Consider the following 27,451-nt stretch of genomic DNA (forward strand, 5'->3'; position numbering starts at 1 on the left):
CAAAAGCCTTACTAAATTCAAGATATATCACATCTACTGCTTCCCCCATCATCCACTAGGCCAATAACCCTGTCACAGAAAGAAATTAGGTTGGTTTGGCATGATTTGTTCTTGACAAATCCATGTTGGCTATTACTTATCATCCTATTACTCTCAAGGGGCTTACAACTGGTGATTTGATAATTTGTTCTGGTATTTTCCAGGTAACAAAGTTAGGCTGACTGGCCAATAATTCACCAGGGTCCTCTGTTTCCTTTTTTAAAGAAAGGTACTATTTTGGAATGAAGTACTGAAATGCAATTAGAAACTAAACCAGAATACATATACAATAAATCTGTAAATGTTTTCAAGCCACACTTTTGAGGGCAGATCCTCTGAAATCCTCCAGGTTCCCTTTATTAAATGCTCCTTGTTACAGTAACCCTTTCTCTGTCTGAGGAGGGCTGGATATGACTCTAAGCCACAGGTCATTCCCTAATGTGCTCCAGGGACCATGCTGCTGCCTCTTACTATGGGTTATCACTTTAACAAATTATTAGCAATTTTTTAACTTGCTACATCCCTCCATAACTAAAGCTGCTGGAGAAGATAAAAAGCAGGCAGAGAGAGAATATATTCTCTGTTGATCTTGTCATGGAAGTTTTTTTTTTAACAACCAAAGCACAGATATTGGAGTGATGTATTATTGTTACACAGTGCATTCTTACCAACAAGTGCTTTCCTTGATCATTACAAGCTCATTGAAATGAAGCATAGCACATAGAAAGTGTATTTACTCTGACAGATTCTTTCCACAACCGTTTAAAAGCTATTAAGTAATATGGATGTTAGTTTTCAGCTATTATTAGACCAGCTACCTCAGCTCATTTATTTAATAATTTAGTGACCCAATATTTCATTTATTTAACCTTTTAAAATGTATCTCTCTATTTACTTGCATAAAATAAAAACTGAAAAACATTAAAAATCCTGAGAAATTTTTTAAAAGATATGGCAGCCCAGATTCTCTGCTGAGCTGAATTTCCACTTAGCGCATCAGAGACAGGGGGCCCTCAGAGACTTGGTTGCAGTGCCTTGATTCTCTGGCCAATATTAGTACCTGCTATGGTCCCAGTGGAGTTCACAACAGCCAGGGGAAGGGGGGTTGTGGTAAACTGGTGGTAGTCTCCAAAACACAAGCCTTTAACGGGAGACTGTTGGAGTGCAAAATGCTCCAGCCAGGCCTACTCTTCACCCTTCCCATGCCCCCTATATCTAGAGTTATGGGGAGGTAGCATAGAAATTGGCTAAATTGGCTCTATACCTGCTGGGATTTAACCTTCAACAGCTAGAAAGTTGTGGTCAGTTTCCATTCCTGTTGTACCTTTCAGAGAGAGTAAAACAAGTACAGTCGGTCAGAAAATCTAGCCCCTTTATTTTTTTTAAAAAAGGTAAGGTTGCTGTCTGCAACAAAGTACTTACCCAATTTTCAAAACTCAAGAACTAAGAAGGAAATGCATAGTAATGACATATCAAATCTTATCTTGTGAATGTTACCTTTTTGTAAAGAGGCATATCCAGGCAGGTTGGAATAGTGATCATAGCCCTGCATTCCCATCTTTGCTTACATGAAAAGGGTCGCGTATATGTCACCTATTAAAAGGAGATATATAGACACTGGATATTGCACACTTAGTGTTGCCAGTTCTCGTGATTTAATATTTTAATATCAAACAAAGCATTTACAAACTAAGCTTTTCGTTTTTGGAATCAAATTATGATCAATACTTGCTGGCTGGAAAAAAAGTCTACTGACAAAGAATTAAGATGGATATATTATATTTAAGGTCTGATTTTAATTTAAAATGTACAATCAAATCAAGTCCAGTTAATAACAGAGTTTTTATTATTGTGACATAATTTTTCAGTTTTCTGTTTAGCAAAATAATTGTAATATGGTGCTTTCAACTAATCACTGAACAAGTGTGTTCATGATTCTCCCAACCCCTTTTCATTACACTTTTGTATTGCCTTTCCTAAACTACATGCTCTGCCAACAGAGGCATGTAACTTCATATTATATTGCACAAAATTGTTTGCAAGAGAAAGTACATTCATTCATTTTGCATACTGTGCTTGTATGTAAAAAGCCACAAAAAGGCCACACTGAACAGACAGCTAGATGATTAGTACATTTATTTCCAACAGACGTACTTATAGTTTGTGGTGTCACAAATGACTATTTCCAAGGAGTAAAACAGTTCCTATGGAAGGTTACCAAGCAGTACTTTTTATATGCCATAGACAAAATTAAGTGTCAGATTGCACAGTATGTGCTACCACATACTTTCTAAACTAAAACTGAGATACTGTATAAAGTATTATTGAGAAAATAAATTAGTACTCCCATAAAACTAAAATCCTAGATTTCAGGATGTGTTTCTTAATCAAAAATAAAATATTGAAGGGAGGGATCTTCTAAAAAATTCATTAGAACAACCATTTCTACAACTCAGAGTTGTCCTTGGTCTTCAGCCAGAATAATTAATCTTATTTGCAGTCTGGTTTTCTGAAGTAAAAACTTCAAAAGGTTTTGGACAGGTTCCCAAAGGATTATATATTAAAACAAAATCACACACACACAGAAAACCCCAAACCATGTCACACGTTGCTGCCTGCACATTTGTGAAGCTCCGGCTGGATAATTTCTCTTTTATAACTGCTAAGTTGATGGTTTTACTCTGAAAATTACTACAACATGATTTAGAGTAGTCTATTCGGCTCTTGAGTAAAAAAAGTACTTTTTTTTTAATGAGAATTTTTCTTTTTAGGATTCAGTCCTGTATGAAAGTAAGTTTTTGTAGGGATTCTTAAACAACAACAGGGAGGAAAATAAGAAAAAAAATCGGAAACAGATAGAGTCAGGGAGATTAAGGCTAAAAACACACACAAAAATCAAGATACATATGCTTTGACTGAAAGAGGTGCTGGTCTTTAAATGTAAATTTGTCTTTTAAAGACAATTAGGTGTAACATTTATTGTATTTGATCATCATTTATTTGGAACAGAGAAAAGTCAGGATTTCCCAATGTATTAACATATTTTGCATTACCGCCTTATAGAAAGAATTGCAGATTCCACGTGCTCAAGAAAGAAGATTATGGTAATTTGTTTCTTTCTTTAATTTTTTTATATGTGGCAAAATGTTTTACCACTAAAAATAACAGGCAAAGGTTAAAATATCTATCAATCTGAATTGTCTTCAGGCAACACAATATATTACTCATATCACCAAAACTTGCTAACTAATCACAAAAGTTCAAATTGTAATTTTCTATCTGGATTACTGTAATAGAAAAGAAATAACATAGCATGGGAATTAGAAAATTATACAGATAAAATAAACTTCTGTTTTAAAAAAGACCTGACACAAGCCCATCCCTGCCCTCAAAGAAACAGAAGCAACACACTAAGAAATCTGTAAAGCACAGAAGTGGAGAGTAGGAAATATACCAGATGACAAAAGAAGTTTGCTGACCTTACTGACTGACTAAAGTGTGACCTCAATGGAGCTAAATAGATTGGATGTTCATGTTTACGTTCCAAAGTTAGATATATTTTGTGTACTAACCAGAAAGCTGACTAGTAAAATAATCTTAACATAATTTATAGTGAATGCTTAAACATATGACAAACACACCAAATGATCTGACACATATCTCACTCTCAGTAGAAAGCCTAGTTCTGACACAAAACTGGAATGCTTAGGCCCCAAGCCTGAAAAGGATTACTTGCTTAACTTTGTAGACGACAAGTAGACCCGACAAAGCACACAAGTTGTCCTACGGATTTTTGCAGGTTTAGGAGCCAGTTTGCTAAGAAGATTGTATAATGGGTATTTGCTTCCACCTAATTCTAAAGAGTAGGACTGATCATTCAATTTGGTTAAAAAATTAGCTCCCCCCCCCTTTGCGTCATTTTCTGGAATAGTCAAGCATCATATCTGCTTCCTAATATGAATAAAACAAGTAGTAGCCAAATAGAAGTCAGCAGACAACTCCTGCAGTGTTTCCAGAACTGCATGGTTTCCAAGAATATGACTTTGAAATTAGGACCAATGTTTGTTTGGTCATTCCTATCAACCTCTGATAGCAACCAAACACACAGTGAAAAGGAAACCAAGTGACTTCAAGGGGCTTCCAGATACACAGTAGGATCTACAAACAACAAAAACACCTTCCCTGGTTGGTTCAATGTTTTCTTATTTTGGAAAGTTTAAATCTGCCAGTCATAAGGCTGTTTGGTTGGTTGTTTTTTATTGGACAGAGTTAGTGGACCCATATTTATATATTTCTCTACCTCTGAATGCTAAAGATGGTCGCCAGAACCAGATAATGTAAATAAAACATTCCTTGAGCATGAAGCAGATGAAGAAGGCTAACACAAAGTGCAGCCTGTTAGAATACCAAAAGGATTTTGAGCACCTACCAATTTTGTGACCCAACAGAATGTCTTTTCTTGATAACATAACTAAAAGGTGAGCAACAGTGCAGTCATGATTGGATATTCTGGTCCCAAGCCAGAATATTTACTAGTTCGTCTTTCTTTGCCACTCAAACAGAATCAGTCAAAGATTGTCTAAAAAGAACCTATCAATACACTCATCTAAAATACTGAGAATGATGGCTCCACCCTTGAATGTAACTGTTTCTCAAATACTTAGTTTTACACTTAGAACTGGACAAAATTTTCAGAAGCGACCATTGTTCTTATGAGCCTCTGGTTTTGGGTCAGCTTGAGACACCCAAGTAAGATTAAGCAAGTCCAATAAACAATCATCCTTGATTAGTACCATACTAGCTGAGGAGGGCTTGGTATTTGGATCTACAATACTGAGATTTTTCTAGAGACAGTAAATTCAGCTTCTATGTAAAAAAGGACATGTCTCAATGCCTTATTCTGCACTACAATGCAAGTAATCTTTCTTCATAGGTTTGGCTTGAGAGAGAAGAATGTTAAAGGAAATGGTGTATCCAAGCAAGAAGAAAGCACCTCAGAATACAGACAGTCTTCTCCTATTGGTGCATCTCTGTCAAACTACTGGCTACCAAGTCATGTTTTCCCATCATTCTACATGTTTTCCAGTATGGGTTTGCTAAGACTAGGCTGTCTCTCAGTTTCCTGACCATTCAAGTTTCAGTTCTTTTTCAGGCATATTTGGGGACAATATATATCTTCAAGTCAGCGGCACTGCTATGGGTACCCGCATGGCCCCACAGTATGCCAACATTTTTATGGTGGACTTAGAACAACGCTTCCTTAGCTCTCATCCCCTAATGCCCCAACCCTACTTGCGCTACACTGATGACATCTTCATCATCTGGACCCATGGAAAAGAAGCCCTTGAGGAATTCCACCATGATTTCATCAATTTCCATCCCACCATCAACCTCAGCCTAGACCAAATCCACACAAGCGGTCCATTTCCTGGACACTACTGTGCTAATAAGCGATGGTCACATAAATACCACCCTATACCAGAAACCTACAGACTGTTGTACTTACCTACATGCCTCCAGCTTCCATCCAGGATACACCACAGATCCATTGTCTACAGCCAAGCTCTGCGATACAACCGCATTTGCTCCAACCCCTCAGACAGAGACAAACACCTACAAGATCTCTATCAAGCATTCTTAAAACTACAATACCCACCTGCTGAAGTGAAGAAACAGATTGACAGAGCCAGAAGAGTACTCAGAAGTCACCTACTACCGGACAGGCCCAACAAAGAAAATAACAGAACACTACTAGTTGTCACCCTCAGCCCCAACTAAAACCTCTCCAGTGCATCATCAAAGATCAACAACCTATACTGAAAAATGATCCCTCACTCTCACAGATCTTGGGAGACAGACCAGTCCTCGCTTACAGACAGGCCCCCAACCCGGGGCAAATACTCTCCAGCAACCATAGACTATGTAACAGAAACCCTAACCCAGGAACCTATCCTTGCAACAAAGCCAACTCTGTCCACATATTTATTCAAATGACAACCTCATAGGACCTAATCACATTGGCCACTACATCAGGGGCTCATTCACCTGCACATCTACCAATGTAATATATGCCATCATATGCCAGCAATGCCCCTCTGCCATGTACATTGGCCAAACCAGACAATCTCTACACAAAAGAATAGACATCAGGAATCATAACATTCAAAAACCAGTAGGAGAACACTTCAACTTCTCTGGTCACTCAGTAACAGACTTAAAGGTGGCAATTTTGCAACAGAAAAGCTTCAAAAACAGACTCCAGCGAGAAACTGCTGAGCTTGAATTAATATGCAAACTAGATACCATTAACTTGGGTTTGAATAGAGACTGGGAGCGGTTGGGTCATTATACATATTGAATCTATTTCCACATGTTAAGTATCCTCACACCTTCTTGTCAACTGTCTAAATGGGCCATCTTGATTATCACTACAAAAGTTTTTTTCTCCTGCTGATAATAGCTCATCTTAATTAATTAGCCTCTTACAGTTGGTATGGCTACTTCCACCTTTTCAAGTTCTCATATCTTCTCACTGTATGTTCCATTCTATGCATCTGATGAAGTGGGCTGTAGGCCACGAAAGCTTATGCTCAAGTAAATTTGTTAGTCTCTAAGGTGCCACAAGTACTCCTGTTCTTTTTTGCAGATACAGACTAACCTGGCTGCTACTCTGAAACCAATTTTTCAGGCAAAGTATCCTTTTAGTGTCCTATCTTTGCTTCCCTTGAAAATTTCTTCTCCATGGAGATGTAAGCCCGCAATCAAATTTCTCAGCCATTCTCCCACAGACATATAAAGCAGCCTTCGTGTATTGAAGAATCAGGCCTAAAATCTAAAACTTGCTGAGACAAAGATTGAGCTAACAAACATATATGCCAGAGAACAAATTATACTAGCTGGCTAAAGTTTCCTCCACATAGCAAGCCAAAGGGAAGAAGATTGAAGTGGAATGGAGAAAAATGGGTGCAGTCACAGTCCAAAGCTAAACTTCCTGATGACTGTCTTCCTGTCTGAATTACATATAGGAAGAGATATCCATTAGTCCACCCAGTGGAGTCAGAACCCAGAATTAAAAAAAAATCTCAAAAAATAAACTGCTTTGATGTGACTGTTTTAATTTTGATTCTCTCTAATAAAACATACACTAGCAAACTCATTCCATCTGAAATTAAATATAGTCGTTTCCATTGTGGTAGACTTAGGAAGGACAGGAAGTTCAGCTTTTTATATTGTACTTTCATGTGTTTATTTGAAGTATTTTAAGAGTTCACTGGCATCCCACAATGACTTTACTTCATGCTCATTGAGCAGACATATGCTACTATAACCTTTATCTTGCCCTTTTGCATTTCATTTTTCTTTAGTTACAGAAACTCAAAACTCTCTTTTTGTGGACACTTGATTATTTCAAACATTTGATCACAGATAATAGTAATTAACTTTCACAAAATTATTTCCAGAATAAAATTATAATATATCCTGTGGCTGTTATTAAAAGGAAGGACTATCATAAAATATTGGCTGAAATGTGATAAAAGTTTACGATCTTCTGGAAATGTCAATGCTTATTTTGTCACAACAGCCAGGAAACATTATTCAGAACTAAGTTCAGGCTTAATCTCATCTTTACTGTCTAGCAATTACATGTCTAAGTGTCAAAAATGTGAAAATATTCCTCAAATGTCTTATACTTTTAACATTAAAAAGTTAAAAGTCCTGATACAGACTTCAATCAGTAATTCAATACATTTAAGCATACCTTATACATCAAAAAGAGAATTTCAGCCAGTCACAGCCCTGAAAAATCTAATATTTTCTCAGAAATGACAATTAAATTATTAGTAATCCTCTGGGCAATATTTTCAGAAATAGGTGAAGGTATCCATGCAATAAATATGGAGCTGCACATGCAATTACTTGGTTGCAAACGGGCGTGTGCGCAACATTAGAACCTAATGTTACACATTTGACCTTTGTTTATTAAATCACATCACATTTTTTTTTTAACACATTGGCAAATCCTTCTGTAGCGGGCTGGCTACCCCGCTCCGAAAACAGAAGGGGTTAAAAGTGGCGCTGGAGAGGGCTGTGGCTGGCTGATTGGGGAAGCAGCCGCAGCTGGGCCATGCCCCAGTCCAGGCCCCCATCTGGCCTGTATAAAAAGGCTGTGAGCAAGAGGCCCAAGGAGTCTCTCTCCAGATTGGGAGAGAGCAGGGCCTGGCTGCCTGCCTGATAGAGTACTGAGGGCTGTGCAGTGCTGGGGAAAGAGAAAGCTGAGCGGGGGCGCTCCAGGTTGGCAACTCCCCAGGCTGTAGGGCCTGTTCCAAGGCCCATAGAGATACTGGGAGGCAGAGGAGGGCAACAGGTCCGAACCCCCTTGCCTATGATGAGTGGCCTTTACACTGCAGTCTGCCCCAGTGAGCTGGGGCTTGGTGATGACTGGCAGTAGCCCAGACTGAGGCAAGGTAGGGATAGTGGGTTGGGGGTTCCCCAGGAAGGGGAGACCCAGCGGCAGAGTGTGGGGGTACTGCCAGGGGGCAGAACCCCAGAGAAAGGGGCATCGGGGTCTGTGAGGGACATGGGGGCCAGAGCTGTGCAGATCACCGGCGTGCAGAGGGCGCTCCAGGCTGGAAAAGAGCTAGTTCCCAATGACCAGCAGAAGGCACCACAGGGATGAGTCCTCTCCTTTACACCTTCAAACAGATTTTGATCAACAGTCCACCTGCAAATTGGAAAGACAGGGAGCAGAAACAGCAAACCCTGAAAACCTTTTTTAAAAGACTGAGACTTGGTGAATCTCCTTTTGTTTTGTCTGCTAGTAAGAAAAGTGTTGAAATATTCTCTCTCTCTCCCAGAAAAAAAGCCTTTTCAGCTATCAAACACCTCACCTTCTCTTTGACATTTAATCACCTGCAAAAGCCATTTACTGCCTCGCAAACTATTCCGCTATGAATATCATCCCTTAAACTTTTAACATATTATTAGACACTCAGCACAGAATTGATCAAAACTCCATGACATAAAGGGCACCCAACAATCTAGATTGTAATAAAAATGGTAGCACATTAAAGAAATAGTATATGGTTTATCCTCAGTTACAATGGAAACCCTGTAAAAGTACTTATGACATTCAATTTAGTACCTAATGAGCTTTATCATGATTAATATTATTACAATAAATATCAAATGAATAAATTGTGACTGGACCAACCTTCTGAAGCGTTATAGTAGAGAAGTGCTGCTGAATGAAAATACTGAACGCTCTGCCTCCAACTGTGCATGTGTATGTATGCAATCTTTACGTTTATTCCTATGTAATGAACAACAGTAATGACACACACCGAAGCGTGGGGGGCAGGGAATTGAGAGTATACAGTGGAGTCTCAGCTGCCGCACTACATAAATAAAGCTGTGCTGAAGGATGTACCAGTTCCGCATTTGCTCCTCACAAAAGAGAACACAAGTAACTAATATAACTGGTTGCAACGTACTAGCCTAAATAAATCTGGGACACTACTCAACTAGTATACTTGAAAGAACCTGGTAAAACAAGCTGGGATCTAGGGCAACATTCCTATGTGAGCATTTTTTCTTCTTTTGGCAGAGTAAGGCTGTTTCCTGTATCCATGGCCAGTTCGGACAATGCCGTCCAGCCTGCAACCACAGTGGATTCTTGCTTACAGGGGTCCCACTGATGCTAGCTCATCCTCCACTAGCTCCACATGTTGATTACTAGGTACCTCATGCTGGTTGAGAACTCTGCGGGGAAAACAACAGAAACACACTGGGAAATCAGGGCATCTCCCCCTTTATGAGAGGTTCTCCCATCCTCCTATTTATGAGAAAACCTCCATCTATCAGCTCCCTAACTCTCCACAAACATGGCAGTTCTGGACACATTCTTTCCCATCTTCGGGGCCTGTGGGACTCAGTCACCTGTAGTCTCCATGACACCATAGTTCAGGGGAAAAGAAAGGTGAAAGTCACACTCAATTTTGGGTCTTTCCAACGCGGCCCCCAATCCAATGATTTGACAGGGAGCACCAGATTTGTTTAAACCCTTACTTAACCCAAACAAATATTTTATTCTTTAGTTCATCAAAACATTAACCAATAAGCACAGAGTTTGCACTGTTGGGACAACTTTTGGAAGAAATTGAGATAATTTATGCACACAGTTACAATTATCTATTTCTAAGAGCTCTTAGGCCTAGTTCTTGTTTCTATCATATATCAATTCATCTTGTAATAGACAAGAGGGCCCAAATCCTGAGGGGCACAGGAGTCCCTTGTATTAGTACAGAGGGAGTTTAGCACCAGATTGATCAAAGCTGAGGAGAGTCTAGTCAACACAGTGAGAAGTGGCTGCTCAGCTGATCTGCTTCCAGAGAGGTAAGCAGGTCATGCAAATGAGCTCTTGAGTCCTGCCCTGTGGACTGGTCTTCCATGGATTCTCACTCTCCTCACCCCAACAGGGGCTGGCTGCAGATGACACCATAGTCCTGGAGCTGCAGTCACCTTCATGCCGTGACCTACATCAGGGGAAGGAATAGAGGAGAAAGTGGGGGGAAAGGAGGCGCAATCAGAAGACTCCAAAGCGAAGAACTTTTAGCATTCCAGGACCTTGGAGAAAGAGAGAAGGACGTTTTGCTCAATATTAACTAATTTATACCATTTACATAGTTTAAATAGAAACGAAAAAGAACATCAAGCATGAGCATGTGAAGCAACAGGTGAACAGAGATTATCAAAGAATGTGTAGAACAGAAGAGAGAAAATGAAATAATTTTAAATGAATATTTAAATCTTAATATATTAATAAAGGAATCCTTTGTACAATAGTTAATTATACAGAGCAAAAACAAATGATGAAAAGTTCTGTTTTAACCTGTCATTACCTAAATTGGTACGGCTAAGTATTCCCTAGTCTACAATCTCTCCAGTATTACTGAGACTATATTTAAGGTCAACAAACTCAAGAAGGAAACCTAAATTTAGAATTTTAAGTATCTTTTTTGAAGTTTGTAGCTATAATCAATCTAGTCTAAGAATTCCACTTGCTTGTCTTTTCTAAGAGAAAGAAAGTTCAACTGGACTAATTTCACCTATTACCTCTCACAACCACGGTCATTGATTCATATGATCACTCTTAGTTCACTCTTCTTCAGAGAACAACTATTGAGAGAATTGTCATGATCAGACCCAATGTAATATTACAGAGAGGTGCAGCTAATCTTCAAATAATCTCTTGTACCAGTTTTAAATGACCTTCAGTGAGCAATTTCTTAAGACAAATCTGAAGTCTAACCCAAGTGAATGGTATGGAATATTAAACAGCAATATTATAATAAGCAATTTTTACCTTCTGTATGAAAAATTATTTTGATTTTCATGGCTATAAGCTCTTGTCCACTGTCTTTAATGAGTGTGGAGCTAATTTCCCTGTGAAACAATTAAAGAATAGGGGAAAAAACCACTCAATTCTCTTGCAGAGCATCAATAAAACTAGAATTTTCCCCAGACTTCTAAAAGCAGAGAAGTTACTTTCAGATAAAATAAAATGTGTGCTCATAAAAAGCTCAGTTTTTTTAAATTATTCTGTACAGTGTAAATTCCCCTAGTACAAAATGAGCAACACTGATTTCAAAATGCAGAAGTGGCACTTTTATCTGTGGGAAATAAAATTTACAAATAAATTATTTTTCTACTAAGATATTTCACAAGCACCTCAAATGAAAATGAATGCTTATACAACAATTGCAAAGTATACCTTGAGTTATAAAAGACTCGGTCCCTATTACATTGTCCCTATTACACTGTAAACAAACTAAGTTAAACTTTGTATTAAGTTTGTGTTACTGAAAACAAGAACAAAAAGGAAAAAAAAAACAAACAAAAAACTGATCACCATATTGGGGTTGGGAAGGAATTTTCCGCCAGGGCAGACTGGAAGAGGCCCTGGAGGTTTTTCACCTTCCTCTGTAGCATGGGGCACGGGTCACTTGCTGGAGGATTCTCTGCTCCTTGAAGTCTTTAAACCACAATTTGAGGACTTCAATAGCTCAGACATAGGTGAGAGGTTTTTCACAGGTGTGGGTGGGTGAGATTCTGGGGCCTGCGTTGTGCAGGAGGTCAGACTAGATGATCATAATGGTCCCTTCTGACCTTAGTATCTATGAATCTATAAAACAGAAGTTGTTTAAGTTGCATCCCACAGACCGAAGACACCAGAAAATATCAGTAAGCATCAAGAAAAGAAAAATATGATGGATAGAATTGTTTTGTTCGAACCAACATGTACAAGGTGAGAGGCGGACCTCGCTACGTAAAGCAGTTGCACCTCAATACGTCAGGAGTGAAGTGTAACATGTTTGTACCTGTGTATAAGAATACATCCCTGGAGCAGTGGAGTGTCCCGCCACTGACTGAGCAGTGTCCATCGTCAGGGAGCACATATGTACTAGCAGAACTGTAGACATCTGATCTGGGGAGCTAAAGACTGTGTTTCATTTGACAATAAACCTGGCCGGGTGCCTTCATACCTTATTGGAGTCTGTGGTCATTGGGGGTTCCCTCGGGGTCTGCTGTGTCAGCTATCTGTGCAGAGCCAGGGCAGCACACAGAGGGAACACACACACACAGACAACTGTTATCAACATTGGATAGAGCAGAGCACCACACCGGTGGCGTCTGACAACAGTTTTAATGTAATGAAGTTATATAAAACACCAAAATATTGTCACATAGTTATTCCTTTCAGGCATTACAATCTATTAAATGTTCAGGCAGATCTGATTCTCCAAGTTCTCTCTGCCCCAGAGTCCAATGAGCACACCTGGTGCATAGATGGTGTTAATAGATGGCTTGCAGGACTGGATCCTCAGGTCATAGGCTGAAAATACAAACCTACGCTTACACCTTTGATATTTCTTATGCCATTTTACTTAATTATTCAGAAATTTAAAATATATATTTTTAAACTATTTCTAATAATGTCAAGCATCAATATCTTAAGCAAACCTAATGTGTCTATTAGTCTTTATGCAGCTCTTTGACCATGTACACAACAAATTAAGTATTTTTATTGTATTCAGCTAATGCACACATCTCATTTTCCTATCCTCTTCTGTTTCCTTCCTGTTTATAACCTGCAGAACACAGAGACTACCTCCCATAGGAATACAAGCTCCATGTATTCCAACACTACTGTATTCTAATGAACATCTAAGCCTTCAAGACTAAAGTGACTGGAGATGTGTGAAGACATACAACAACTAATCACTGCACCTTCAGTACACATAATGCAATTTGAATATTTATTCTTTTCTATATAGAAAACATACATATGTTCAGGGTGGATAAAAATCAATAAAAAAATTTAAAAAATCTGATTTTTTTATTTAAATCAGATTTTTTTGATAAAATCCTAGCCAAAGATCATTTTAATTATGACACATTACAGCTCAAAGATATCTCATCATGGAATAGAGATTATAAATTCTAATTCTATAGTATGAGACAATATATTCATGTAATGTGTAAGAATAAAGTTTTGTAAATGAGTTCCAATAGTTCATGGATTAGAAACCAAATCTTATGGGGTTCCAGGGGCTTCTGTATAGATTATTTAGGTTAATCTTTCAATCAACCCAATAGGACTCAGTGCTCAGTCTAGATGATACCATCAGAGATGCTTAGTTTTGCAGTTCTCAAACTGTGGATTTGTCTCTCCAGAGATAACATGCTTGTTAACAGCAAAAATGTTTTTAAATAAATATAGAGAGGTGAGAAATAACAGATCTCAACCCTATTGCCCTCTGCAAATTTGTGTACACAGAGTCAATCCCTTACCTCTGTCTAAAAGTGTAAAGTTTCAAAAAGTTCAGTGACTAGAAATAAATGTTAGAAGGGAGGGACAGGCAGTAGAAACAAAAGTGAAACTGTTTGAGCCGCATATTCCAGAAGTCTTGAGGTCTTTCTGAGTGTAGCCTTCATTGATTTGAGATGGACCATACCATACCATTTTCTCACTAGAAGGGAAAACCTATAATGGCTGCAGACTGTAAAAGAGATCCAGTTTGGGAATATTTTAATGAAGTTCCTCTACCTGTGGGTAAGACAGGCATGCGTGAAAAATGCAAACAGTGCAACGAAGAAATGCAAGGCCTGGTTTCCCAAATGAAACAACATCATGAGAAGTAATAAGAAAAGGAGTTCTTGTGGCACCTTAGAGACTAACCAATTTATTTGAGCATAAGCTTTCGTGAGCTACAGCTCACTTCATCGGATGCATTCAGTGGACAGTACAGTGGGGAGATTTATATATACACAGAGAACATGGAACAGTGGGTGTTACCATACACACTGTAAGGAGAGTGATCACTTAAGATGAGCTAACACCAGCAGGAGAGCGGGGGATGGGGGGGAAGAAAACCTTTTGTAGTGGTAATCAAGGTGGGCCATTTCCAGCAGTTGACAAGAACGTCTGAGGAACAGTGGGGCGGGGGGAGGGGAAATAAACATGGGGAAATAGTTTTACTTTGTGTAATGACCCATCCACTCCCAGTCTCTATTCAAGCCTAAGTTAATTGTATACAGTTTGCAAATTAATTCCAATTCAGCAGTCTCTCGCTGGAGTCTGTGTTTGAAGTTTTTTTGTTGAAGAATTGCCACTTTTAGGTCTGTAATCGAGTGACCAGAGAGATTGAAGTGTTCTCCGACTGGTTTTTGAATGTTATAATTCTTGATGTCTGATTTGTGTCCATTTATTCTTTTATGTAGAGACTGTCCAGTTTGACCAATGTACATGGCAGAGGGGCATTGCTGGCACATGATGGCATACATCACATTGGTAGATGTGCAGGTGAACGAGCCTCTGATAGTGTGGCTGATGTGATTAGGCCCTATGATGGTGTCCCTTGAATAGATATGTGGACACAGTTGGCAACGAGCTTTGTTGCAAGGATAGGTTCCTGGGTTAGTGGTTCTGTTGTGTAGTACGTGGTTGCTGGTGAGTAACAAAGAAAATAACAGAACGCCACTAGCTGCCACCTTCAGCCCCTAACTAAAACCTCTCCAACGCAACATCAAGGATCTACAACCTATCCTGAAGGACGACCCGTCACTCTCACAGATCTTGGGAGACAGGCCAGTCCTTGCTTGCAGACAGCCCCCCAACCTGAGGCAAATACTCAACTATTTCCCCATGTTTATTTCCCCCCGCCCCACTGTTCCTCAGACGTTCTTGTCAACTGCTAGAAATGGCCCACCTTGATTACCACTACAAAAGGTTTTCTTCCCCCCCCATCCCCCGCTCTCCTGTTGGTAATAGCTCATCTTAAGTGATCACTCTCCTTACAGTGTGTATGGTAACACCCATTATTTCATGTTCTCTGTGTATATAAATCTCCCCACTGTATTTTCCACTGAATGCATCCGATGAAGTGAGCTGTAGCTCATGGAAGCTTATGCTCAAATAAATTGGTTAGTCTCTAAGATGCCACAACTACTCCTTTTCTTTATTTCATACTTCTTTCTTAAGGGCTGCCTGTCTTCCTTCTGGACTATTCTTGAATTCTCATGTTTGAGCAAAAAATAGAGTTGTTACTATGGTACTATCATTTTAGATGCAGTTGTGATAAAAAAAAATAAATAGCTGAAATAGGCAGATCTTCCTTTTACAATTTCACCTTTAAAGTAGTACTGAGTGCCAGTGAATGCAATGAGTAATACTAAATGAGCAATACGGTAGTAATAATTAAATAACTGCATTGACTTATTTTGTTTAGGAGAATCCATCCTCAACATACAGGATTCTGAAGACTATCCATCTTCAAGATCACCATCATTTTCTCTAGTTTCACAGTTATCTGCTAATGATAGTGTTTCAGTCAAACCTCCTGGAGCTGTCCCTGGACAGAAGCAGCTCAACACTGCCCTCACTTAAGCCTGAGCCTTAATGACACAATCTGCTCCATAGTCTTTATGTACATTTCAAAGCATCAAATTAACAAAAATTACTTATTCACACAAGATAATTAGTTCATTGTTTCCTTTATTAGCTAGTATTCATTAACTATTCCAATCATACGGGATAGTTATAATAAATGTTTAAAGCAAGTTGTAAATCTTCTTACCTTGCCCTTTCTGAAGGTAAGAAAAAGTTACTAGAAAAATTAGCTCACTAAAATAATACACAGTAGATTTTATAAAATGCCAGTTCCACAAAGTTAATCAAGATAACACACACTCAACATGCAAGATTAAGTCATCAGTTTAAAAATATGACAGCTGGAAGCTAGTGTTTTACATCCAAACTGTTTTAGGAGACCTTCTTATCATTGCTGACTAATTCTGATAACACATAGTTTGGACGTATGCTGACAGATTTTGTGACAGGACGCATTACTTCATGACACTGTTTGCAATGACACAACTGTAACAGCAATGTACAACACTATAACATTACTACCAGACAATAGTGCCACTCTAAGGACTTGATTCACAATGGGGATGTAGGTGCCTAACTGCCTTTTCAGGAGGCAAAGTCCAACATTTAAGTAGCACTGGCATTCAGAAACCCCCCACTCAGCCGCTGTCTAACCCTGTAGGCTCCTAAGTTTCAACCAATGAAGTTCCCAAGGCACCAAAATTTCAGTGGCTGGGCATGCACAAAGCCACGTAATTCCTGACTCCACCAAGCTGTTTGGTACCTAACTCATGCCTAAACCTTTAACTAGGCACTCCCCCGCTATCTCACCTGCAGACCCCAATCCAAGAGACATGCTCTGAGTATGCCTAACCTGCACAAAAGATGGTAATAGTGGTGCCCAATTCCAGGTCTCTTACCTCCCAGGTGAGTGCCCTAATCACAAGACTATTGCATATTCTGGATCAAGTCTCTCTCTAGCTCTCACATTGAAACTGTTGCACTTTACATTAAATACTTAAATATTCCTTGGGCCAGACAGAGAGTGATAATAACTCTATAGCATAATGGTTAGGGCACTCACCTACATGTACAAACTTAAGCCAAAATTCAGGAAAGCACTTAAGCACTGTGCCTTCTAGCTGTATTTCTTCTCACTAAGATTCTATTCTATTTACCGTTTACCACTATTTGGTGCTAGTACTTTGCTGCATTATGAATCAGGGAGTGTGTGACCCTCAATGCCAACTGCAGGGGGGTTACAAGAATATCCTGATCCTTCTATGTACGTGCCAGTTCACCAAATATCATGTGAGGGCTTAAATGAAATCTAAAGTCACACTGGTTATTAATATAGTTGTGACATGTATGTACAGATACTATGTAAGGAGTTACATATGTATATTGATTGAAAATGTATTCCTAAAGTTTGTATCAAGGCAGAGTTGACAAACAGGTGTTCTGCCAGACAAAAGATGTTTAATTCACCTGTCTCTCCATCAGCCGGCAAATTAGGTATTGTAGGCCAACACAAAGGAAGACTTATTTACATATCAGGTCAATGGAGGAGGGGGACGTGGTGTGAAGTCAATAGGGAGGCAGCACACCAGAGAATATGGTACGGAAAATTATCCTGACTCTGGTTACAAACAATGAACTTTGGGGGATATAACGAACAGGAAAGAAAGATGCCCCATTACTCTGCACCTAGGAAGTAATCGGACAATGCGATGACATTCATGAAAACTGGATCTCAACCAGGTTTGGTTGAAATGCTGCAAAGGACATTTGGGGTGAGATAAATATCTTTAAGCAGAAGGTTAACCTGTTAAGTTTAGTCTCTAGAAATCATGTTATGATTTTATTTTCTCAGTAACACTTTTGTTCCCATTGCCTCCTCTCATTATCTCTTGAATCTTTGATAATAAACTTATTGTTTTTTACTCTAAATATATCTTGGTGCTGTGGTATTATACAAAGAGCTGATCCTGAGTTGAAACAAACATTGTGTGTTAGTTAAATTTGTTAGTCTCTAAGGTGCCCCAAGTCCTCCTTTTCTTTTTGCAGATACAGACTAACATGGCGGCTACTCTGAAACCTGTGTGAACTCTGTTCCCTTGGGGACAGCAGACCTGGTATTTCTGTGAGTGTTCAGTAGATAAGGAGCTGGGCACTACAGGGGAACACTTCAAGGGGGCTCAGGGACCAGGGTCCACTTATTGTTAACCAGCAAGGGAAAGTATGGGCTGACATAGCCCAGAGGAGAGTGGTTAGGAGGCTACCAGGCTGGTGATGTCAGGAAGGTAACCCACAGTTAAGCACAAGCAAGTCTCCTTCTTGCTAGAGGCAGGGAGATAACAAGGTGACTCCCAATCCTGGGTAACCCAAGAACTTATGGCTTAAGTAATTTTTTGTATTTTTAACCATTTTGAAAATGTATAAATAAAATTAAGAAAATACACATTGACTTATGATTTTTAGTTACATAGATGACATGCCTGTGGCACTTAAATACTGCATATATGAACCTCACACAATTAAGTTATTTTGATCTGTTAAGCCATGATGTTGCTGTGAGGCTATAAAGTATATTTGTTTTCTCTTTCTGTATCTCTTTCAAGCCCACACTTGAAACAAATCATGTAGCGGTCATTGAAAAAGCCCAAAATTCAGGTGATCTATTACTATGTTCCAAATGAGCACAGATCAGCAATTGGTGCTCCACTGAAGAGCAGTTACATGGTGACACTCATTAAGGACTAAATACATCACCTCCAGTGTCCTGTGAGAGCTGATGGGCTAATCATTGGGAAATATCTGGGGTCAGGGCAAGGTCAAAGAAAACCCCTTCCTACCAGGGCAGGGTGAGACTATAGAGCTACCCCACGGACACTACTTTAGCCTAAAGTCTGGAGTAGGCTTATGTGGTCCTTAGTGCATTTTTCCTCTGAAGGAGGATTCACACCTCTCCCTTGCCCCATCCAAGCCCTGCTTCCACTCATCCCCTTGTGGCCACTTGGAACCACTGCCAGTTGGGGATAAATTCACAAGGGGGACTTAGGTGTAGCCAAACTTTTAGGTGCCCAGCTGTCTAGTGGAATTCACAACCATGAGTTAGGTGCCTGTTCAAGTTACCAGATGCAGAACATAAGACTTTACCCCACACACACGCAATGTACACAGAAATTATACTTCAGATCATAATTGGTCTCAAAAAGTTATATTGCGGGGTTTTTTCAGTTTTTCTCTTTTTCTGTGCTTGTGTAGTGGTATTGATAAAGTCTCTCATAAGTGGTGCTGAACTATATTTAAACCTTAGAGATGACTAATAATTAAAATGGTCAATGAAGGGAAAAGGTATATGTTCCAAGAAGATGGATAAAGTTCTGATAAACCTTCATCAGTCAACCTCTTTTATGTAGGTCCAGGAACCCACTGGTTTGGAAGAGAGAATTTAGTTTGTGAAGTCTTCAGGGAATGGACCATGTTTTCTTGTGAATTTGTAAAGTACCCAGCATAAAGGAATCCCAATCCTAACAAGAGGCTCTTTTCCAAATACAGAACACCTTACCTCAGTCCACTACAATCTCTGTAGGATATTGCAGTCTAACATCCTGTGTGGTTTGAGACATCTGCATTAGTCACCAATGCACAGCAAAACAGTGAGCAATGCCAACTTCAATAACAAGCTAAATTTTATTAATCTTTCAATAAGCACTGGTTCTCACTGAGAACTAAATGCATTAGAAGTAGAAAATCAAGGGTAAGATTATCTTTAAGGCACAGCACAGAACTTGCAGCTCATGGGGCAGGAGGTGATTTTATGCCTCCTGAGGTGGGGCTCCTCTGGAGGCTGGAGAGGTACACAGTGTACTTTAGGGAGCCCTCGGGGCCTGCCTAAAATTATGGCAGCCTTCCTAGGGCTGCCCTATGGGCCACAGCACTGCCCACAGTCTCCTCAGTATTGTGATGCTGCCCTCAACACAATCTCAACACACTGTGATGCTGCCCTATCCCAGACACAGCCCTGACTCAGCACGCACCCAACCTCAGCACTTAGTGTGGGAGTTGGGGAGAGAGGAAGGTCCTCAGAAAGCACCCTGATGGGGTGTCTCACTTCCTGCACTGGGGATACCCTCCCGCACCTGGATACAGGGATTTTAGGGCCCCACTAAGCTGCTCCAGCCCTTTTACTGGGCATAATGGGATCATAGTGAAGATGAGGCTATCACCCCAGAAACATGTAAAATTTTCACTACGTTAATATTCAAAAACAGCACAGCTGATCTGCTACAAATTTGAAAGGCAAAATTAGATTCTTTCCTGACATTTATACATAAGCACAGAAAGGACACTGGAGGGGAGGTATGTTTGAGGGAGGCAGAAGTGGGTCACAATTAACATTCAAAATGGAAGAGTCTTGCAACCTTAATTATGTAATCACTACCCAGTGACTCCAAAATAGAGTGATGTTAATATGACAGCAGGTTTTGCTATGCTTGCCAAGTCACATCAGAGTGCATAACAATTGCTACATATATAAAATCCAGTCTTTCACACACACAAAATCCTTCCAAACGTTTTGCATAACTAATCTGTGATCGCTATTTAAAAAGAAAAATCTTTCTTCCACCACACGTCACTCTTATCCTTTGTAATTTTTTCTTTTTGTATGTAAAACTTCAATAAAGAAAGAATCCCAAAAAAATTAAATTTCAGAGTCTGTAACCTTTCTGTTGTTTAATAACAGAGTACTGCCTAAAATAAAAAGACATTTTAATCATTTTTCAGGGTTACTCTATCTTGTTGTAGCCCTTAAAAATGATAAAGTTCACAATAAAAAAGTTTCAAAATTGCAGCTATGACTGTGATAGAGATTGAGTATGATATATTAAATGTCTGCTTCAGGCAACAATTATATACAAAGCAAAAAATATTTTCACAATCCTGTTACACTATAAAACTTGTCAAAGTTTATTTGCATAAGAAAACATTTTAATATATTTACATCTACTGGGTGTTTTTGGCACCCATCACCATAGTATCTGAGCAGAACAACAATATATATGCGGTGTGCACATCACCAGCTGGTGTAAATCAATACATCTCCATTTAAACCTAAGAATCTGGCACACAGAATTTACATGAAGTTAAAACTCTTGTACATTTCTTGAACTTTTAAAGTTACAACAAGCCTCCTTACCGCCAATATAAAAGCAGAACGCCTGTCCTAATTGACCATAGTGAAGATGCCTCAAGAAAGGTGCATTATTCACTATTCTTAGGTACATCTTCTCAGCAGAATAGGTTAAATTCTCATTGTTCAAAATACCAGGAAAGGTAGAGATGGATTTCAATCCTCCGCATTTCTTCTAAACCACTGTTTTCTTCCCAATGGATATACTATGTTTCAACTACAATTTCATGCATACTGTTATCAACAGAATAATTTATTTTAAGTAACTGGCACACCCACTCATTTCCCTTCAGCAACTATGGAGAAATAATTCCATATAAAATGTTATTCTTGCTTTCTATTGTTTACATTACTGTAACATCCCAAGTGATTATTTCCTTAGCAGATGCATCCAGTTAATGTGCTTCTTGCATAGCCACAAACATCACATCCCTCTTCAAGTGCCAAAAGCCCTCTCTTTCCTTTACCCACTGCCAAAACTCCAACTTCCCCTGACATCTATGATGCAGTTATACGTCATTCGTACAAAGAAAATGCAGCATACTGAAAAAGTAGCTAAATTGTATTTAACAACAAGATAAATAAAATGGGCTGCTCTACTGACTGTATTATCCATTTCATATTTAAATATTTTAAAAACCTTCAATATTAAAGCGTAAAGCCATGGCACAACTCCCAGTCTGTTGCATTACAGTGCCATAAATCAAGAGACCCAACTGCAGAATTTAGGTCCAGGTTGCCACAGAGCGCTAGGGCATTTAGGATACAGGGTTAACTTACTGAGATGACTGGGCCAGACGATCCCTCAGAGCTATAGTTTCAAGCTGTCTGTGGGCTCAAAAAGACAACACACTGATTTACATTCAGCTCACATTTTCATCATTCTCTGTCATCCAACTGGAGCTAGAAATATATTTTTCTACAAATTAAAGCTTAGATTCAGGAACTGAATTTTGCAGCCAGTGATGAGTGAAGGGTACATTCCTTAAATTGCACAGCCACAGAGCATATAGAGCCCTGAAGGTAAGGCAGACACAAAGCTGAAGTGAGAACCTTAATTCTCAATTTCCTTACTTTCTTGCTATTATAATTTCAATTTATCATTGTAAGAGTATAGGTTTTTTAAATTTAGATATTATAGGGTTTTAACGATTTACATTTTAAATACTATAATTATTAAGAATATTAATAAAGTATCCTATTAAAACAGGACCTCAATCAAGTCTCTGCCACTCTGTCAGCAGTTTTATCAAACTCTTGAGGGCTAGTAGAGTTTAAAAAAATAAAGCTGTACACTCGCAACAAATGTCTTGTTGTGCACATGACTGGAATAGCGACAACCTCGGTGTTCCATCACAGCTGCCAGCAGTTACTAAAGTCCTATACATGCAATGCAGTCAGCGGCTTCCGTGGCATTTGAGGCTCTGCAAAAACATTCTTAATCCTGATTGCTGTGAGATGTCATTGTATATCCAAAAAACATCTGCCTCACAGCTACTTGATCAGATATAAGCTTTCATTTTGGTGTAAAATGATGTGAGCTTGCAATCTGCTTTCAACTTCACCTGTTTTTCTTCAGGAAATAATTATGGAATTAGCATTATAAATTGCAAAAACATTTGCATAAAACAACAATTAACTTTAACAAAACAGACATGCTAGAGCTAAACTCAGTAATTCTGTGGATTCACTATGTTGCAGTGGATAAGTCTAATCAAAATGTCCAAAAAATTCAGACACATAACACGATTAAAGATATAGGTTGCAGAGTTCCCCTCAGTTCTATGACTCTTCTAAACCAAATATACTGGATTAAACTATTAAATCATAGATGGCAAAGCAATATAACGTTGCTTTTGAGAATTATAGACTTGAATCAGTAGACATATCTATGGTTTTCAATTGAAGCCCCAGAATATCAGAGATCCTGGATCCACAGATCATTCTTAAAATTTCTTTGTCCAGATGAAATCTTATATAAAAAGCTCCCCTACAAGATATAGCCTGCAATTACTTGATCATTCTGGGCAAAAAGATTGCCCCTAGGAATAAAAATCTTTAAAATTATTATAAAAGTCAGGATCCATATTGAAAACTTTTATAAGGGGTTTTGAATGATGGAAGAGCATTCAAATGCAGATTCAGAAACGAGGGATGAATTAGTAACCTGACCACCGGTTTCAATTTGATGACTGCCATCAGAAAATGTACCACCATATCCAGATGATGTCTTAAAAGAAAATGACAGACTGTACCTAACTGTAACAAACCTGGTTACAGTATTACGCTTCAGTGAGTGGGCACTCAAACCTTAACCAAAATGGCTTGGCGAGAATTCAGGATGTCTTTGCTCCCTATAAGGACTCGTCAGGTTGTAAAGCTGGGTTCCCAGATTCTAAATGAGACAAGTAGATGCCTTCTCTGAGCATGGAACTCCAGTCTCTACCTCACCAGACTAATTAACTGACTAGAGGTACTCATTAGTTGCCATGTTTCCTTGCTTACCCATGAGGCAGACCTAGAGTGCTTAAAGGTCCTTCACAGTAGGTCTTATCGCACCGGAGTGGAAGCTCACAGGCTGCTGGTATCTTCTACTGCAGGTGTAGCTGTGGAAGCAGCTGCACCAAAGATGCTTTACCTTTGCCAGCTAAGCGGTGATTGTGTAGAGGAAGTCTTCATTTACTGACCCTACTGTATATTGTCTTAGTAGCCATGCCTCAGCATCCTAACCAGCCAACGTGCAATAAGATAGGGACAAAACATCCAGAATGAGTAATATTACATCAGCCTGCCAGATTTCATGGCCAAGTAAGTACCTCTAGGAAGTCAGAGATGCCCCTGCCTAACAGGGTTCAACACAGACACACAGGTTTCACCCAGGCCGTCATGCCTCATCTCCTACCTTTTTCCCAGCCAACCATGCCCCTCAAGGCATTCCCCAAATAGACAGGCTCCTTTAGACTTCTTAAGGCCTCCTTACTTCTTCCAGCCAGACTCACATCTCAGCCTTGAAGGAACTCTGTGCAAGGCTTTCTGTTTCCACTGTTGCTGGGTGCAAGGATCCTTGGGACTAGAACCCGGCACAGCTGACGTTCCCACGTTGCCACCAGGAGGCCGTCCAGTGCCACATCGATGGAGCACTGTGGAGATTAGGCACCACAAGAAGTACAGCCCAAAAGGGCCAGAGCGATAGTATCTTGCAGCCCCCTGATTGGCCCAGGGTTACTATTTAACCTCGGAGGGTGCCCGGGAAGTTGTTCAACTACCTGAAAGGGGGTTCCAAAGAGGATGGATCTAGACTGTTCTCAGTGGTAGCTGATGACAGAACAAGGAGTAATGGTCTCAAGTTGCAGTGCGGGAGGTCTAGGTTGGATATTAGGAAACACTATTTCACTAGGAGGGTGGTGAAACACTGAAATGCATTACCTAGGGAATCTCCTTCCTTAGATATTTTTAAGGTCAGGCTTGACAAAGCCCTGGCTGGGATGATTTAGTTGGGGATTGGTCCTGCTCTGAGCAGGGGGTTGGACTAGATGACCTCCTGAGGTCCCTTCCAACCCTGATATTCTACGATTTTAACCACGCAGACTTCCGTTTTGCTATGGGTCCAGACCTGGTCTTGCTTTCTGATCTTCAATCTCCAAGCTCGGCCTGACTCTGACCCTGACTCTTGCCCATAGATGTCAGCTCTCACACCTCCTCTGAACCCTGCTCATTGACCACCACCTCGTGGCCCTTGACTCCCTGGTACCAGCCCAGCAGTAACCACTAGGCCTGATTGCTTATGCTCCACTCCCTTATATTGAGCTCTTCTCCTCCCTCTGCATTTCTCCCTGCTCTGTAACTTTCAACAATGCTGCTGCTGCTGCCTAGAAGAAGTGCCTGCAGCACTACTTCGGGGGAAAGGGAATGGGAGCAACACTGGTCAGTGACTTTGGCCAATCTGAGGAGCTGAATACTAAGTGATAGATCTTTCAACAGGCTGGATATAGACACTGCAGAAAAACCATTAAATACAGAATCTATGCAGAAATTTGGAAGCTGCCTTTAAAAACAGCCAAAAACCCAAGGCACCGGGAAAATCTGGAATTTGAGAAGCACGTTGGTAAGCGTCCCACCTGCTGGAGTCAGAATGAACTGAGGACTCAGGGCCCACTCCAGCTCCCACTGAAGTCAACAGAAAGATTTCCACTGGGCCTTCACAGAGCAATACCCTTAGACAGTTAGGAATCATCTTACCTACTTCGGGCTCCCTGCAAGGGATGACGTGAGTAATACAAGGGCTGGGCATTCTACACTGGCTCTATCTCCTCTGCTATATTACAATGTTTGTTGTTTTGCTAATAAAAGGTATAACCTTACTAGTCAGAGAACACACAGACTGTCTTATGTGCCCCTCAGGGTCCTCAGTCTAGTGACAACTTCACTACTGTAGCTGAGCTGGAGGCAGAACCCTAACATGGTAGATAGACTCAAAATCCTACTGGCAGATTAGACTACATCTCTCTCTACCATCTCTGGCAGAAAGGGACTATACCAGAAAATTTGAATGGGTAAAGGAGAACAACAAAATAAATACAGTATCTTCAAGTTACTGCACACTGCAATGATTCTAATCTATCAATTCACTATAGTTTCTTAACATGTCTACTCAACTGCCTGATATTACTCAATATATTTGAAATGGGTGATGGCGTTGTGTGGTATAGAGATAGTCTGTGTAGTGCGTTACAGAAAAATACTGAACACTGGTTTAGGATGGTTTAAAGGAAATTTTTTTTCGTGTATTGGACTAATTTTTTTAACCCTCCGCTTGTAAACTACCGTGAATCCAATGGTACAAAGGGCTTAAGCTCAGGCCTTATGGTGCCTTTTGGACCAGAAGAGCAGTGTAAATGGGCCATCAGGCAATGCACATTTGAGCCTTATTATTATTAGGACAGATTCACAAAAAGTGACACTTTTCATGTACAACTCTAGTAAGTTTATTAGTTGAGAGCAGTAATTTGAGAAACAATGTCTCCTGTTAAACATATCTTAAGGCTTAATAAGATTAAGCTTTTATTCAGTTTCCAGCCACATCAAATCTTCTTTACAAAACAACTAAATCCACTCTCTCCATAAACTGGAATGCATTTCCAGAACCTGTGAATGCTTCTTCTCCATGAGGGTACAGAAGGCTATGGTTGCAGCATAACCACACTATGTCACTGCACAGGTTTGGGGAGTATAATCTCAGGAATTTAGGCAAAGAATGCAAACTCCTCAAATGCCAATCCAGCAAAGAGAAGGAGTAAGGCCACTAAGTGAATCTACTGGATAGTCCCCTGACTCCGAATTCAGATGAAGCCTATGGAAAATGCAAGAGCTACCACAGTCCTCAGGCAAGATCTGTGGCCAGAGAGTGCTGAGGAGAAGACATCTTCCACCTAGCTCTGTGGGTCTCTCCAGGGCACAAGATTAGCCCCTAAAATTCAAAGTGTACCAACATGTATTCAATAGTACAAGTTCCATGAGACAAACTAAAACACTGCTTTTCTCTCTGAATGTAGGTAGCTTAGGTTTATAAATTGGACTTTACGAACTATATTCATAACAGCCTATGGAGCCAATAAACATTTCCCTGTTTCTACATGACCTCAGCCAATATTAAGCATATCTTGTCTGTCAACGTTTTTTTCAGTCAGAGGAAGTGAGACAAGTGAAGGAGGCGGAGCAATAGGAAAACATAACACATTTATAAAAAGAGATCAATATTCTGCTTAACTACTCAGAAAGACTTTTTATCTGGTATAAATCCAGAGGCTTCTCAAAAATATTTCCTATATTCCTTTGCAAAAAATATGGAGTCAACTAATCTGATTTCTGTCCCTCAGGCAGCTGAACGTTTCTGAATTGGTCATGGAAATTAGGTAAAGGACATTATTGTCAAATGCTGTAATTCAAAGTTTCACAATTTAATCATGGAACCAAATCAGCTGCCAAAACACACCTTCCAGACAGACATGCAATAATAGGTCATGCTCCACTTAACAAATTCAGTCTTTCATGGAAGTTTAGCCAGTTCCACTTACTGTATTAATTTAAGAACTCCCTCCTCGAGACAAAAAGATGTAATCTGGTTTCCTGTGTAAAGAGACATAACTGGTTAAAATGATCAAGAGATATATAATTAACTAACAAAATAAGAAAAAGAAACATAATAAAAATTAGTAAGAAATCAACAGGCCAACCAAATTGTTCATTAGCCAACAATACAATTTTCCATGCCATCAAATGCAGTTCTG

General features: G+C 39.6%; 1 protein-coding gene across 1 annotated transcript in view; it reads right to left on the reverse strand.

The window, feature by feature from the left end:
* INPP4B (inositol polyphosphate-4-phosphatase type II B) overlaps window positions 1-27,451 on the reverse strand; it is a 489,632-nt gene that overhangs the window by 324,549 nt on the left and 137,632 nt on the right. Inside the window, exon 5 of the mRNA XM_084627075.1 lies at window positions 27,239-27,290. The gene's annotated coding sequence lies outside the window, so the exon portion shown is untranslated. The remainder of the gene's footprint in view (window positions 1-27,238; window positions 27,291-27,451) is intronic.

This window comes from Lepidochelys olivacea (assembly GCF_965140295.1).
Source record: "Lepidochelys olivacea isolate rLepOli2 genome assembly, chromosome: 4".
NCBI classification, from domain to species: Eukaryota; Metazoa; Chordata; order Testudines; family Cheloniidae; genus Lepidochelys; species Lepidochelys olivacea.